The 12,730-nt window shown below is 39.7% G+C and overlaps 1 long non-coding RNA gene across 6 annotated transcripts in view; it reads left to right on the top strand.

Moving 5' to 3' along the window:
* The window catches only part of LOC113595837 (uncharacterized), a 44,238-nt gene that overhangs the window by 16,943 nt on the left and 14,565 nt on the right, over window positions 1-12,730 (top strand). For all 6 annotated transcript variants that reach the window (XR_003416453.2, XR_008292389.1, XR_008292387.1 and 3 more), the window contains exon 3: window positions 10,687-10,759. This is a non-coding gene — a long non-coding RNA (uncharacterized LOC113595837). The remainder of the gene's footprint in view (window positions 1-10,686; window positions 10,760-12,730) is intronic.

The following is a 12,730-nucleotide window of genomic DNA, read 5'->3' as shown; positions in this document are numbered from 1 at the left end:
CAGTTAAGCAGTCAAATTGTCTCCACTTGGTGCACCATGATCTCACGATAATTTTATGAGGAGCCAAACACGGTATATGCATGCAAAGTGGAGGTGGAGTCAAACACGCTTGGCAGGAGACTTCGCCGCTGCTCCTTGCTGGTGTCCTCTGTCCGTGATCCCCCAGGAGACAGACATCCAGCCTGGAACTCGGCGCTAAGAGAAATTGCACGTAGTTCCCCTGGTTCAATCGCCGTTTCCTGGGTCTGATTACATCTTGCCTTGTAAAAATGTTTCAGTCAAGTGGTAAGTACAGGGAGGGGACTTCATTTCTGGCAATGAAGTAGGCTACCCATTGTCACCATCTGTCCCTGGTAAGACAAATAAAAACCCTGAATGAAATATAAAAATCGATTTTGGCTTAAATAAACATTTTCATTAAAGTTTATCATGCATGGAGAAAAACAGTCCCGTAAGTATATAGTTAATTAGCCTAAGGGAACACATGTGGATAATAAACACCCATATCAACATCTGTAACCCCACTTGCATTTCCAAAGCCAGGCTGTGCTCCCTCTGAGCCACAAACCCTCTCTTCTTCCCTCCAGTAGACTTTAAAACCATAGATTACTTTTGCCCATTGGGAATCATGCAGTGTTTATTGTTTTCAGATCTAGCTTCTTTCACTCGACTGTGAGATTCATCCATATTATTCGTGTGCAGTAGTTCACTCATTTTCATTGGGGTGTAGTATTCCATTGTGTGAATATAGAACCTAAAGATAGAATTGACTTACTGAATTGTGGAAGGACATTTCTCTGTGGCGTTTAGATATTACAGACTATACTTCTATGAAAACTATTGTATATATTTTCCCCCATATGTACCGTTGAGTATATGCCTAGTAAGGGAATTTCTGGTTTACAGAGAATGCATGTGATCACCTTTATAGATATCATTAATGCATAAAATTCATCTTATTAAACAGCCTTGATGAATTGGCAAGAAAGTAAGGAATAGTTGGGTAACAGAGTCCTTCTTATTTCCTTCCTTCCTACTTACCTTCTTCCCTTCCTTTCTTCTATCTATCCCTTGTTAATAATTCAGCCTCAGAACCATTAGGTATGGCATCTGGGTGAGGAGAGGGCAGTGGTAGCATCCCTGTGTGGGCTGTAGGAATCCCAAACAAGTGAGGACAGCTTCATGGGAGAGTGAGAGTTAAGTCTGGGGGGTTGGGAGGGGTGGAAGCAGACCAGAGAGGGCTGTTGAGGGATGAGAAAGGTGTCCAGATTGGAGGAAAGTGGCCAGCCTCGTAGCAGCAGTGAGTGGACATGGGGATGGCTGTATAGGCAAGAACAGCGTTCTAGGGATATCCCAGCCTGAGCGGAGTGACAAGAGTGGCCAAATGGAGGATGGTGTGGCAATGGAAGATTGGTTACACATTATTATTAATCTAACAAATAAATTTATTCAGAATAAAGGGACCCAGGTTTTGAACTGTTGGACAAAAAACTTATAAATATGACAGGGGACATTCTAGAATTAACTCTGTGGTGTTGGACTGGAGTTGGAGATATCAGTTAAATTCATCATTTTCAATATGTAGAAATATAGAAATGTAGATGTGGATGTAAGTGTGCATGTGTGTGTGTGTAAACATACGTATATCCTCTGGGTTTGGCCACTGTGAATATGGATAGTTTTACTCCTTCCTTTTCAATCTGGTTGCCTTTTATTTCTTTTTCTTGCCTAGTTTCTCTGGCTAGGTCCTCTAATAGAAAGTTGAATAGAAATGGTGGTGAGAATGGACATTTTAATTTTGTTCTTGATATTAGGGGCAAAGCATTCTGTCTTCCACCATTAATTATGATGTTGAGAGGTTTTTGAAGATGTTGTTATCAGGTTGAGAAAATTCCTATTTCTTGTTTAAGTGTTTTTATCATGAAACCGTATTGGATTTTGCTAAATGGTTTTTCTGCATCTATTGAGATGATTGTGTATTTTTTGTGTGCTTCACTCATTTTCTGTTTTTAAAAAATTTTTTTTAATTTTATTTATTTTTTTACAGACCGAGAGATTGTGTATTTTTTGTGTGATTTACTCATTTTCTGTTTTTTTTAAATTTTTTTTAATTTAATTTTTATTTTTTTAGAGACAGACAGATTGTGTTTTTGTCTGATTTACTCATTTTCTGTTTTTTTTATTTTATTTAAATTTTATTTTATTTTTTTAGAGAGAGCATGAGTGGGGGAGGGGCAGAGAGAGAGGGAGACACAGAATCCAAAGTAGGCTCCAGGCTCCGAGCTATCAGCACAGAGCCCAACATGGGGCTCAAACTCACAAACCACGAGATCATGACCTGAGCTGAAGTTGGACACTTAACCAGCTGAGCCACCCAGGTGTCCCTATTCATTTTTTAAATAAAGTCCCCATTTTCAGTCTCTTTTCTCTCCATGACTTACTTTCAGTATTTTTTGCTGTGATTTCTTCAAGTTCACTAATCTTTTCTTTTATAGTCTAAGCTTTCATTAATTCCATCTCACCTACTCGTCATCTCAGACACTGTATTATTACTTTACTGTGTCTCTCCTGGTACTTGTTTTCTCTTGGTATCAGAACAAATTACTACAGATTTGGCATTTTAAACAACACTCATTTATTACCTCAAACTTCCGTTGGTCAGAAGTCCTGGCATCCCCTGATTCAGGGATTCTAAACTTTGCCTCTCTCAGCAATTTCTGACTTGACACATCTCCAAAGGCAAGGGAATTAAAAGCAAAAATGAACTATTGGGATCTTATGAAGATAAAAATCTTCTGCACTGTAAAGGAAGCAACCAACAAAACTAAAAGGCAACCAACAGAATGGGAAAAGATATTTGCAAATGACATATCGGACAAAGGGCTAGTATCCAAAATCTATAAAGAGCTCACCAAACTCCACGCCCGAAAAACAAATAATCCAGTGAAGAAATGGGCAGAAAACATGAATAGACACTCCTCTAAAGAAGACATCCGGATGGCCAACAGGCACATGAAAAGATGCTCAATGTTGCTCCTCATCGGGGAAATACAAATCAAAACCACACTGAGATACCACCTCATGCCAGTCAGAGTGGCTAAAATGAACAAATCAGGAGACTATAGATGCTGGAGAGGACGTGGAGAAACGGGAACCCTCTTGCACTGTTGGTGGGAATGTAAACTGGTGCAGCCGCTCTGGAAAACTGTGGAGTTTCCTCAAAAAATTAAAAACAGGTCTACCCTGTGACCCAGCAATAGCACTGCTAGGAATTTACCCAAGGAATATGGGAGTGCTGATGCAGAGGGGCACTTGTACCCCAATGTTTACAGCAGCACTTTCAACAATAGCCAAATTGTGGAAAGAGCCTAAATGTCCATCAACTGACGAATGGACACAGAAATTGTGGTTTATATATACAATGGAATACTACTTGGCAATGAGAAAGAATGAAATCTGGCCTTTTGTAGCAACATGGATGGAACTGGAGAGTGTTATGCTAAGTGAAATAAGCCATACAGAGAAAGACAGATACCATATGTTTTCACCCTTATGTGGATGCTGGGAAACTTAACAGAGGACCTTGGGGGAGGGGAAGGAAAAAAAAAAGGGAGGTAGCCAAACCATAAGAGACTCTTAAAAACAGAATAAACTGAGGGTTGATGGGAGGTTGGAGGGAGGGGAGGGTGGGTGATGGGCATTGAGGAGGGCACCTGTTGGGATGAGCATTGGTTATTGTATGATAACCAGTTTGACAGTAAATTTCATATTAAAATAATAAACTTTGCGTCTCACACGTTGAACTGCAGGTGTTGGCAGGGATGCCTTCCTCTGCGGAGTCCCTGGGGAGGAATACACTTCCAAGCTCAGTCAGGACAGGGTAGAATTTACTTCTGTGCAGCTATAGGTTAACGTTCCTATTTCCTTTCTGGCGATTGGTCAGGGTCATTCTCAGCTTCTGGAGGGCACTTGCATTTCCTGTCCCAGGTATTCTCTATGTTTAAAGCCAGCACTGGGGCACCCATGGGGGACTGAGCCGGTTAAGCATCTGACTTTGGTTCCGGTCATGATGTCCTGGTTTGAGTCCTGCATCCGGCTCTCCACTCTCAGGGAGCAGCGCACTTCAGATCCTCTGTCTCCCTCTTTCTCTGCTCCTCCCCTGCTCGCTCGCTCTCTCTCTCGCGCTCTCTCTCTCTCTCTCTACTCTCTCTCTCTCTCTCCCTCCCTCTCCCTCCCTCCCTCCCTCTCTCAAAAGTAAACATAGAAGAAAAATTTTAAAAGCCAGCACCACTGGTTTAAATTCTTGCCATGCTTTCAATCTCTCTAAACATTGTCTTCTGACGAGTCTCTTTTCTGCCTTCAGCCTGAGGAAATTCTTTCAGATGTTTCTTTTCCTGACCTCAGGTATTTTCATCACGGGCCTCTGTTGACCCTTACCCAGTTAAAGACTGGAGGGGACCCTCCATGCACCTTCAGAGCTTTCTTTCTCTGCAGCTTTCCTCCTTCTCTGGTTCTCTTTGCACAGAACACTAACCACCAAGGCCCCCTTGGACTCCTGGCAACGTGTAGTTAACTTAGACAAGGTGATGCTATTGTTTTGATTAAGGGAAGTTAACCAGCACTATCTTAAATAGTTGATTTATATGGAGTTTGAAATGAAATACTAAAATTTAAATTTTTATGAAGAATTCACTGACACCAACGATTATATCCTTGAAGATCAGTTTGAGAAATACTGATCTAGATGAAGAAATCAAAAATCATTATTTCAGGACTGTTATGGGTTAAATTGTGTTCCTGTAACAAAAGATATGTTGGTACCCTAGCCCCCAGTACCTCATAATGTGGCCTTTTTTCGAGATGGGGCCTTTAAGGAGGTAATCAAATTACAATGAGATCATTATAGTGGGTGGGCCCTAATCCAGAATGATGGGTGACCTTATAATAAAAAGGAAATATGGACATGCACACAGGGAGAATGCTATGTGGAGGTTAAAGTTGCATTGACATAGTGATGCCATATCAAAGATCGCCAGCAACCATGGGCAGCCGGGTGAGAGAGGCATGGGACAGGCATAGGGCACTGTCCCTCACAGCTTTAAGGGGAAGTGTGATTTCAGAATGAACTGACACGATAAATTTCTGTTTAAGCCACTCAGTTTGAAGACAAAATAAACAAACTGAACATCCAACATGTTTCTAGTTTGATAACTATAAGGATGTCAACTTTCTATAATCAATAATTTTAGCACAATTATAATCAAAACTCCAATAGGCATTATTTTTTGGAACTCATGAAAATGATTTAGGTCTTATCTGAAAAGAAAGCATTAGAGAAATCGAGAGTTTGGGGAAAGATAATAAATGAGGATGGGGGGCTTGCTGTATTATAGATTAAAACATTTTGAAGTTTTAGTGATTTAAACATGGTCCAAATGTAGGATTTGTTCAACACTTCTTACTGCAAGGAACAGAAAATTAGTTCAAACCAGGTTAAGCAGTAATGAAAATGTTAGTGTTTTCTATAAATGAAGAAATGTATGGCAGGCTTCTGATGACAGTGTAGTCTAGATGTTCATGATGGTATTAGGAACATAGCTCCATTTCTCTGTGCTTCTTCCTTCTGCCTTTCCCTTCTGTCAGCATCATTCTTGGACTGCCTTCTCTTGCAGTAGCAAAATGTCTGTCTGAACCGTGAGGGCTCAGTGCTTGTCATTCAGATACAAGGGGATTCATAGCCAAGGGGATATATCATATCAAGTCCCATAACTATCCAATAAGAGTCCCAAGCTTACTTCTGATGGACCATCTTTTGTCAACTACCTACCCCTGTAGCAATCACAAAGTCAAGGACATGGTTACTTCATTGCTGACCATCTTTGAACTATATAGAAAGGCTCTTCTTATGCAAGAATAATTGAAACGAGAACAAAAGGACACTTGAAATAGTAAGGAAGACACACAGTTGGGTAGAATTCACCAGTACAACCACTTTTTAAGGAATAATTTTTATAACAAATCCAGTGACTTCAGTAAATTTAGGGCTACTTAAATTTTTTAACCATTTTGTCAGTATGGTATTGTGTTTTTCAGGAATCTGTCCATTTCATTTTAGAAAAACTAAAGTGTCAAGTTTATTGTCAGATAGTTGTTGATAGTACATAATGTCCTATGGACATCTACAGTATCCAGAGTGATATCCTTTCTTTCATTCCTGATATTAATAAATCATGTTTTTCTCTTCCCCTTTTTTCATGCTTAAACAGTGTTGCTATGGATTTATCAACCTTTTTTTTTTTATCCCCTTCAAAGAACCAATGTTGGCCTCATTACTCTTTATTTTTTTTTAATTTTATTGATTTCAGCTCACATCTTTCTTCTACTTACTTTGGGTTTAATTTCTTATTTCTATTCTAATTTCTAAATATAGAAACCTGCACAATTGATTTTAAATCTTATAAATACACAGGCATTTAAGCTATAAATGTGCCTCTACTTATTGCTTTAGCTACATCCATAAATTTTGCTATGTTCAATTTTACTTATCATTCTTTTTGAAATATTTCCAACTTTTACAAGAATTTTTGTTTCAATTGGCAAAATGGCAGACAGGGCTAACAATAATGACAAATGTGCAAAAGTGGAAAAGTCCTTATAATCATGGTCCCTATTCTCTAGTTCCTAATCAGCTTTTAGCCTTTTGATTTTTATATCAGGGTTGGGAAGAAACAGGGTCATCATTCCCATCTGCTCACCTTCCTTCCAACTTATGACCTTTAACAAAGGACTTGCTGATTCCTTTTTCCTTAGTGGTCCCTTTATCCAGTATTACAGCCAAAAATGAAATTCAAAGCAAGTGGTCAATAATTGACTGCTTTTTGATCTTGGACCTGGATGGACTCAGGTTCCCTGGAAACCTAATATTACTTACCCTTTTAGTACTTTCTCAGAGAAACAACCGGAATCCTATAAACAGACATGAAATGAGAGGTGCCTGGGTGGCTCAGTTTGAGTGTCCAACTTCGGCTCAAGTCATGATCTCGTGGTGTGTGAGTTAGAGCCCCACATCAGGCTCTGTGCTGTCACAACAGCTCAGAGCCTGCAGCCTGCTTCAGCTTCTGTGTCTCCCTCTCTCCCTTCCCCTCCTCCACTGACACTCTGTCTCAAAAACTAAACATTAAATAAATAATTAAAAAATAATGAGATAATAAACATAAAATCTAAATATTCTTTTACAAGCACAGAGAATAAAGTAGAAACAACTAAACTATCAGAATTACAGAGAAAATGCACCATTCTAGATTGCTCAACGAGGCAACTATTCAAAAGTTAAGGCACTGAATTGTACAATTATGAATACACTGAACTGATAAAAATTTCCCTTAGTCTTAGGAAAACTTTAGGTTTTGGGGTGGTTATCTCTTGCACAAATCTCATTTTGTTGCATTGCGCAAGTTAATAATGTCAAGTCCCTTGCTTTGAATCGTGTTATTCAATTCTTAATCTTTGCATAAACTTTGATCCTCAGAATTCTGCCATTAATATCAGAAAAAGTAATCAAGCCTTAGCCAGGTTAAATGAATTCATCAATGCAAGTTAATAAATTTATCAAATCTATATGGCTGGTAAGTTCTAGAGCTGGGGCTCAAATCCAGATCACCTGACTCTCAGGTTCATGCTCTAACACATCACACTGAAGGCCAACGCATCATGTCCTTGTCAAATAGTCATATGACCTTAGGGGCTTCAAGATCATTAATGCAATGTTCCCTTAAACTGTAGTCAGTGAACCACTTATCGCAAGTACTGTGTATTAGTGAAGACTGGATACTGATTCGAGATACAGACTCCCTGGCCTTATCAGACCTTCCAAATCAGAATATTTGGGGGCATGGCTGAGGAATCTGAAATACTTACCAATTCCCAGATGATTTATGCTCCTATACTGAGAGAATCTTTCCTAGGAAGACTGAAAAATTGCCATATAGTCTCTACTTAAATACTTCTCAGGGGAGTAACACCTCCCAAGTTTGCCCAAATCACTGTTGGGCAGAAGTATCAAAAGGCCATCCAGTGGAGTGCCTGGGTGGCTCAGTTAGGCGTCCGACTTTTCATTTCGGCTCAGGTCATGACCTCACAGTTTGTGAGATCGAGCCCCGCGTTGGGCTGTGTGTGCGCTAACAGTGCAGAGCCTGCTTGGGATTCTCTCTGCCTCTCTCTCTCTCTCTCTCTCTCTCAAAGAAAAACTTTTTTTAAAAGGCCATTAGAAAGAAATACCTCTATATATTACTTCTGAAAAGTGGTCATTAACTTTTGGGAACACAAAAGGTTTCTTTTTCCTCTCACATCTTAAAGACTTGTATTTTTCAGATTTGATGAGCAGACCATCTATGCTTTCATTCAATAATTAACTGAACCATTCTCCTTGTTGGAGAACGTGAAAGTAACGTAAATGTTAAGAAAACTTTGTTCTTTTTCTGTGACCTGTTAGCATGAGGCCATGTTTAACCACGCCTCGAAGCTACTTTTTCCTTGTCTTTCGTTTTTGATTATTAAATATTTCAAGTGTCCAAGAATCAAATGAAAACTTACATGGTAGACACTTGTATCAGACTCAAACCTCATGCACATGTTCAGATTTCTTTCATGCTACTTGCTTCTGGGGTCTCCAGCCTTTGGTTCTGCCTCAGCCTCCTGCACCACAAAACATTTTTGGGCCCTCACAGTTCTGCTTTCTCCTTGGTCAAAGGCTGACCAATCTCTTGCTCTTGACACTTTGGGCCCTCCCACACTCAAGCTAAGCGGCCCCACTTCCTACCTGCCAGCTTGAATCCACCTGCCCACTACAGTGTATGGATCTGATATTCAGGGTGGGGTCTTACAGGCCAGAGGATTCAGTCTGGCAGATGGAAGGGTACTTGATACACCTCAAAGTGAATTCTGACCAATGGGAAACAAGAGATGAGGAGAAATGACAGATTCACTCCCTGCCCTCCTTCCCTTGGACTATTGTAACATACAATTTGTTTTCACAGAATGTCATGGGAGGTCCCAGCATGACAACTGAACACACCTGTGTGGTACCTTTTTCTCTTCCTTGCTTGTGATGGGGCACAGCCATTGCCTGCATGCATTAGTTTGCATTGCTACACATCCTTCCCTGACTCACCCTTGTTGCTTGGTTCTCCTGATAAAGCATAATCACCTCCATCCTTGCTGCAGGCTGCATTCTGGAGAACCCAGGCTATGACAATACCATGTAGTCACTAGCCAGCATAAATAATGTCGTTCCTTTCCTGACATTATGCCTCATATAGAATATAAATTATTTTTTGTGTGTAGCATTCTTCCACAGCTCATTCTAAACTTAGCCTTCATGACATTTTATATGCAGGCAGTCATTTCATGATTTATACTCTTCAAACAAAATGATAAAGAGTTTCTAGCAGTTTATCTCACTGGTGAAAAACTGCTTAAATAATTTTTTCTCTTCTGTATATATAAAAATAAAGAATAAAATGACAATCATCTGGCTATGAATTTTTATTAATTTATAATATAATATCTTGCCTAGGCTTCTGCTCTATTCATCTTTATTTTATGTGGGAGGAAGGCCCTTAGCTTGGTCCTAATATAAAAAGCTAAATAGATATCTCCAATTTCTCTTTCTGCAAGTAAAGAATATGACATCTTAAGATCATCCATTACTTTTCTTCGTGACATTATATCTTCCTATATTTCTGAATTTGCATATAAAATATTAGGTCTACCTAATGTTAACACGATTTTGGAAATTAGGTTGAAAACTGCAGGTGATTCAAACTACAATGTACAATAACTTCCAGGTCTGGTGATCTTTTGAAAAAAGTTATTAATGCTAGTGTTTCTACTTGTGTGTTAATATAGTATTGTTCATGTTAGAAGCATCACACTTTATAATAGTAATGTTAGCCAGGTCTCTATAAATTTTTTCTCTACAGACAAAAATTGAAAGGCCCATTTAGCCACACTTAATGCAAAGGGAGGACACATAGATCACACTTACAAATTTCTTGAAAAATAAATTTTATGATGTGTGGTAGGAATTGGAACACTGTGGGTGTGTGGGAGATGGTGGACAAGACAGGGAAATCCGTTGCTCCTTTGCCATTAAAACACTGTTGACGTGCTAACACGTACGATTTCTTTGATTCCCTAAAACTTTCCTCAACTGAGGATATCCAAAATGTTTAAGAAAATATGAATCCAAATTATTTTTTAAAAAATTTTTAATGTTTATTTTTACTTTGGACAGAGAGAGGGACAGGGTGTGAGTGGGGGAGGGGCAAAGAGAGAGGGAGACGCAGAATCCGAAGCAGGCTCCAGGCTCTGAGCCATCAGCGCAGAGCCCGACTTGGGGCTCAAACTCATGGAGTGTGAGATCATGACCTGAGCCGAAATCACATGCTTAACCAACTGAGTCACCCAGGTGCCCATGAATCCAAAGTATTTTAATCATGATGAATATTACAACTGGGTCCAGATCTTTTAGCCACAATTAAGTAACTTATGGACCATTAGGAAAACCAAGGAAACATTCAGTAGAACTCCATCAAGAAGTGAGGTAGATACTGAAATAAAATATCGAGGTGAATGAAACTTCACCTCCTGTCTTGGATTAAAATTGATGTTGTTTCTTTTTTTCAGAAATAGTGCATTTTGACACCAGCTCTTCATTTGATAATCACTTCCAGAATTCCCCTTATCAAAGACGCAGAAGGTGAGTACCAGTGACATTTCATCAAAGCTTTTGTAACTACCTGCTTTCCTGTTTCATTTCTGCTGGGTCATAAAGTGCCTGTTACTTTTCAAGGCAATCTGACCACAATAGGAAAAAGTTTAAACAGAAACTTGGCTTTTTAGAGAAAGCTCCAGCTCTCCCACTGAACCGGGCACTTCTGCAAAGACATTTAACCTGCCTAGATTGCTCATCCGAAACATGATTGCTCAAATCCTTTCCAGCGCAAATGTTCTAGAAGGCCTTGAATGTCATACATACGAAGAGAATAGTGCTTCTGCTCACTATACTGAGTTGTGACATTATAAATACTCTGCCATTTGGGGAACATGGAACTTTAAGGACTTACTCAGCTGTTTAGCACTCATATTAGCTACACAGTTGAATACTAGAAGTCTAGGTGATATGATGGGTTCTGACCTTGTCCTATTAAGAAATGTGTTGGGGCGCCTGGGTGGCTCAGTCTGTTTGGCATCTGACTCTTGATTTTGGCTCAGATCATGATCTCAGGGTTTGTGAGTTTGAGCCCGGAATTGGGTTCTGTGCTGACATTGTGGGGCCTGCTTGGGATTTTCTCTCTCTCTCTCTCTGTGCCCCTCCCCTGCACATGCACACTCTTTCTCACACTCTCAAAATAAACTTAAAAAAGAGAAATGTGTAATCAGGGGCAGGGTGGCTCAGTTGGTTAAGCACCCGACTCTATTCCAGCTCAGGTCGTGATCTCACAGTTCATGAGACTGAGCTTCATGTTGGGTTCCGTGCTAACAGCACAGAGCCTGCTTGGGATTCTCTCTCTCCCACTTCCCTGCTCTCTTTCAAAATAAATAACTATTAAAAATGTGTTACATTTATGGCTATTAAAAAACCCAGGTGACATCCATGCACTTGTACCAATGTGAGATGATATTTTCCAGGTTTTGTCACAGCTATTTCAGAATGTTGGATAGAAACATCACCAGTAAGGTGATAGGGAGGTCATCCTCTTCACCATACAATATTTATAAAATAATTTGGAGAATGTCTAACTGTCCAAACGTATCCATGTCAAGTTTACATGGAATCCATGCTTGGTAAATGTACTAAACACATTTGTTTAAAGTTCTCCTTTACTGTGTCCTGAGTAAACGAGGCACTGGCCACACTGATGGCCACCTAAAGCCCTTTTTAGCAAAGGGGAGGGAGGCCATATTGGTATATTCACCCAGAAAACTGGAGTTTAAGAAAACAGGAACACTTCCCCAGTAAAGCAACGTAGTGAAAAAAAAAAAAATCATTTTCACAGCTATGCCTTTGCAATGGCGAAGAATGTAATTTTCATTACAATATGACTTTTAAATAAGGTTTTGAGGAACTAAGAACTGCCTCTTCTATGTGAGAAAAATGACGATCAGTCCAAGGACTAAGTACCATTTAGTGCATCTGGAAATCTTCAACCATGATTCTAAATGTATTTAATGGAGTAGGATCAAGAGAGATTTCTGGGAAGAGAGAGACAGAGAGAGGGGAAATAAGAATGGCAGAAAAATGTCTGTGTTAAAACAGAAATATGCAGACATTATTTTGTGAATGTTTGAATGATTGTCTAATACAAAATCTCGAAAGGGATGACATTTCTTGAGTTTGAGTCAAATCAGTCCAGAGTTTAATCAGAGAAGTGGTGAGCCACGTTGTTTGAGATTCATGTGACATTTCCTGGGAGAATTAATAATGCTGATACATAAAAGCCCCTCTTTTGAGGACTCAAGAAGGGAATAGAGAGGTGATCTCCTCTAAGTGTCAGCCACAATAAGGCTGGGCAGTGGGTGGCTTTCTAAAGTGACTGGCTTTGCTCCCTTACTCTTCCTCCAACGCCGATGCCCAAAGTTCAAGGGTGGAGGAAGCTCTTTTTCCAGAATTCAGCCTTGTTCTGTTTCTCTGTGAGCACTGTCACCTTCCCAGGCACTAAAGCCAGGA

Source organism: Acinonyx jubatus, chromosome D2, assembly GCF_027475565.1.
Source record: "Acinonyx jubatus isolate Ajub_Pintada_27869175 chromosome D2, VMU_Ajub_asm_v1.0, whole genome shotgun sequence".
Classification (NCBI taxonomy): Eukaryota; Metazoa; Chordata; class Mammalia; order Carnivora; family Felidae; genus Acinonyx; species Acinonyx jubatus.
This window is presented reverse-complemented; position numbering and strand designations above follow the sequence as displayed.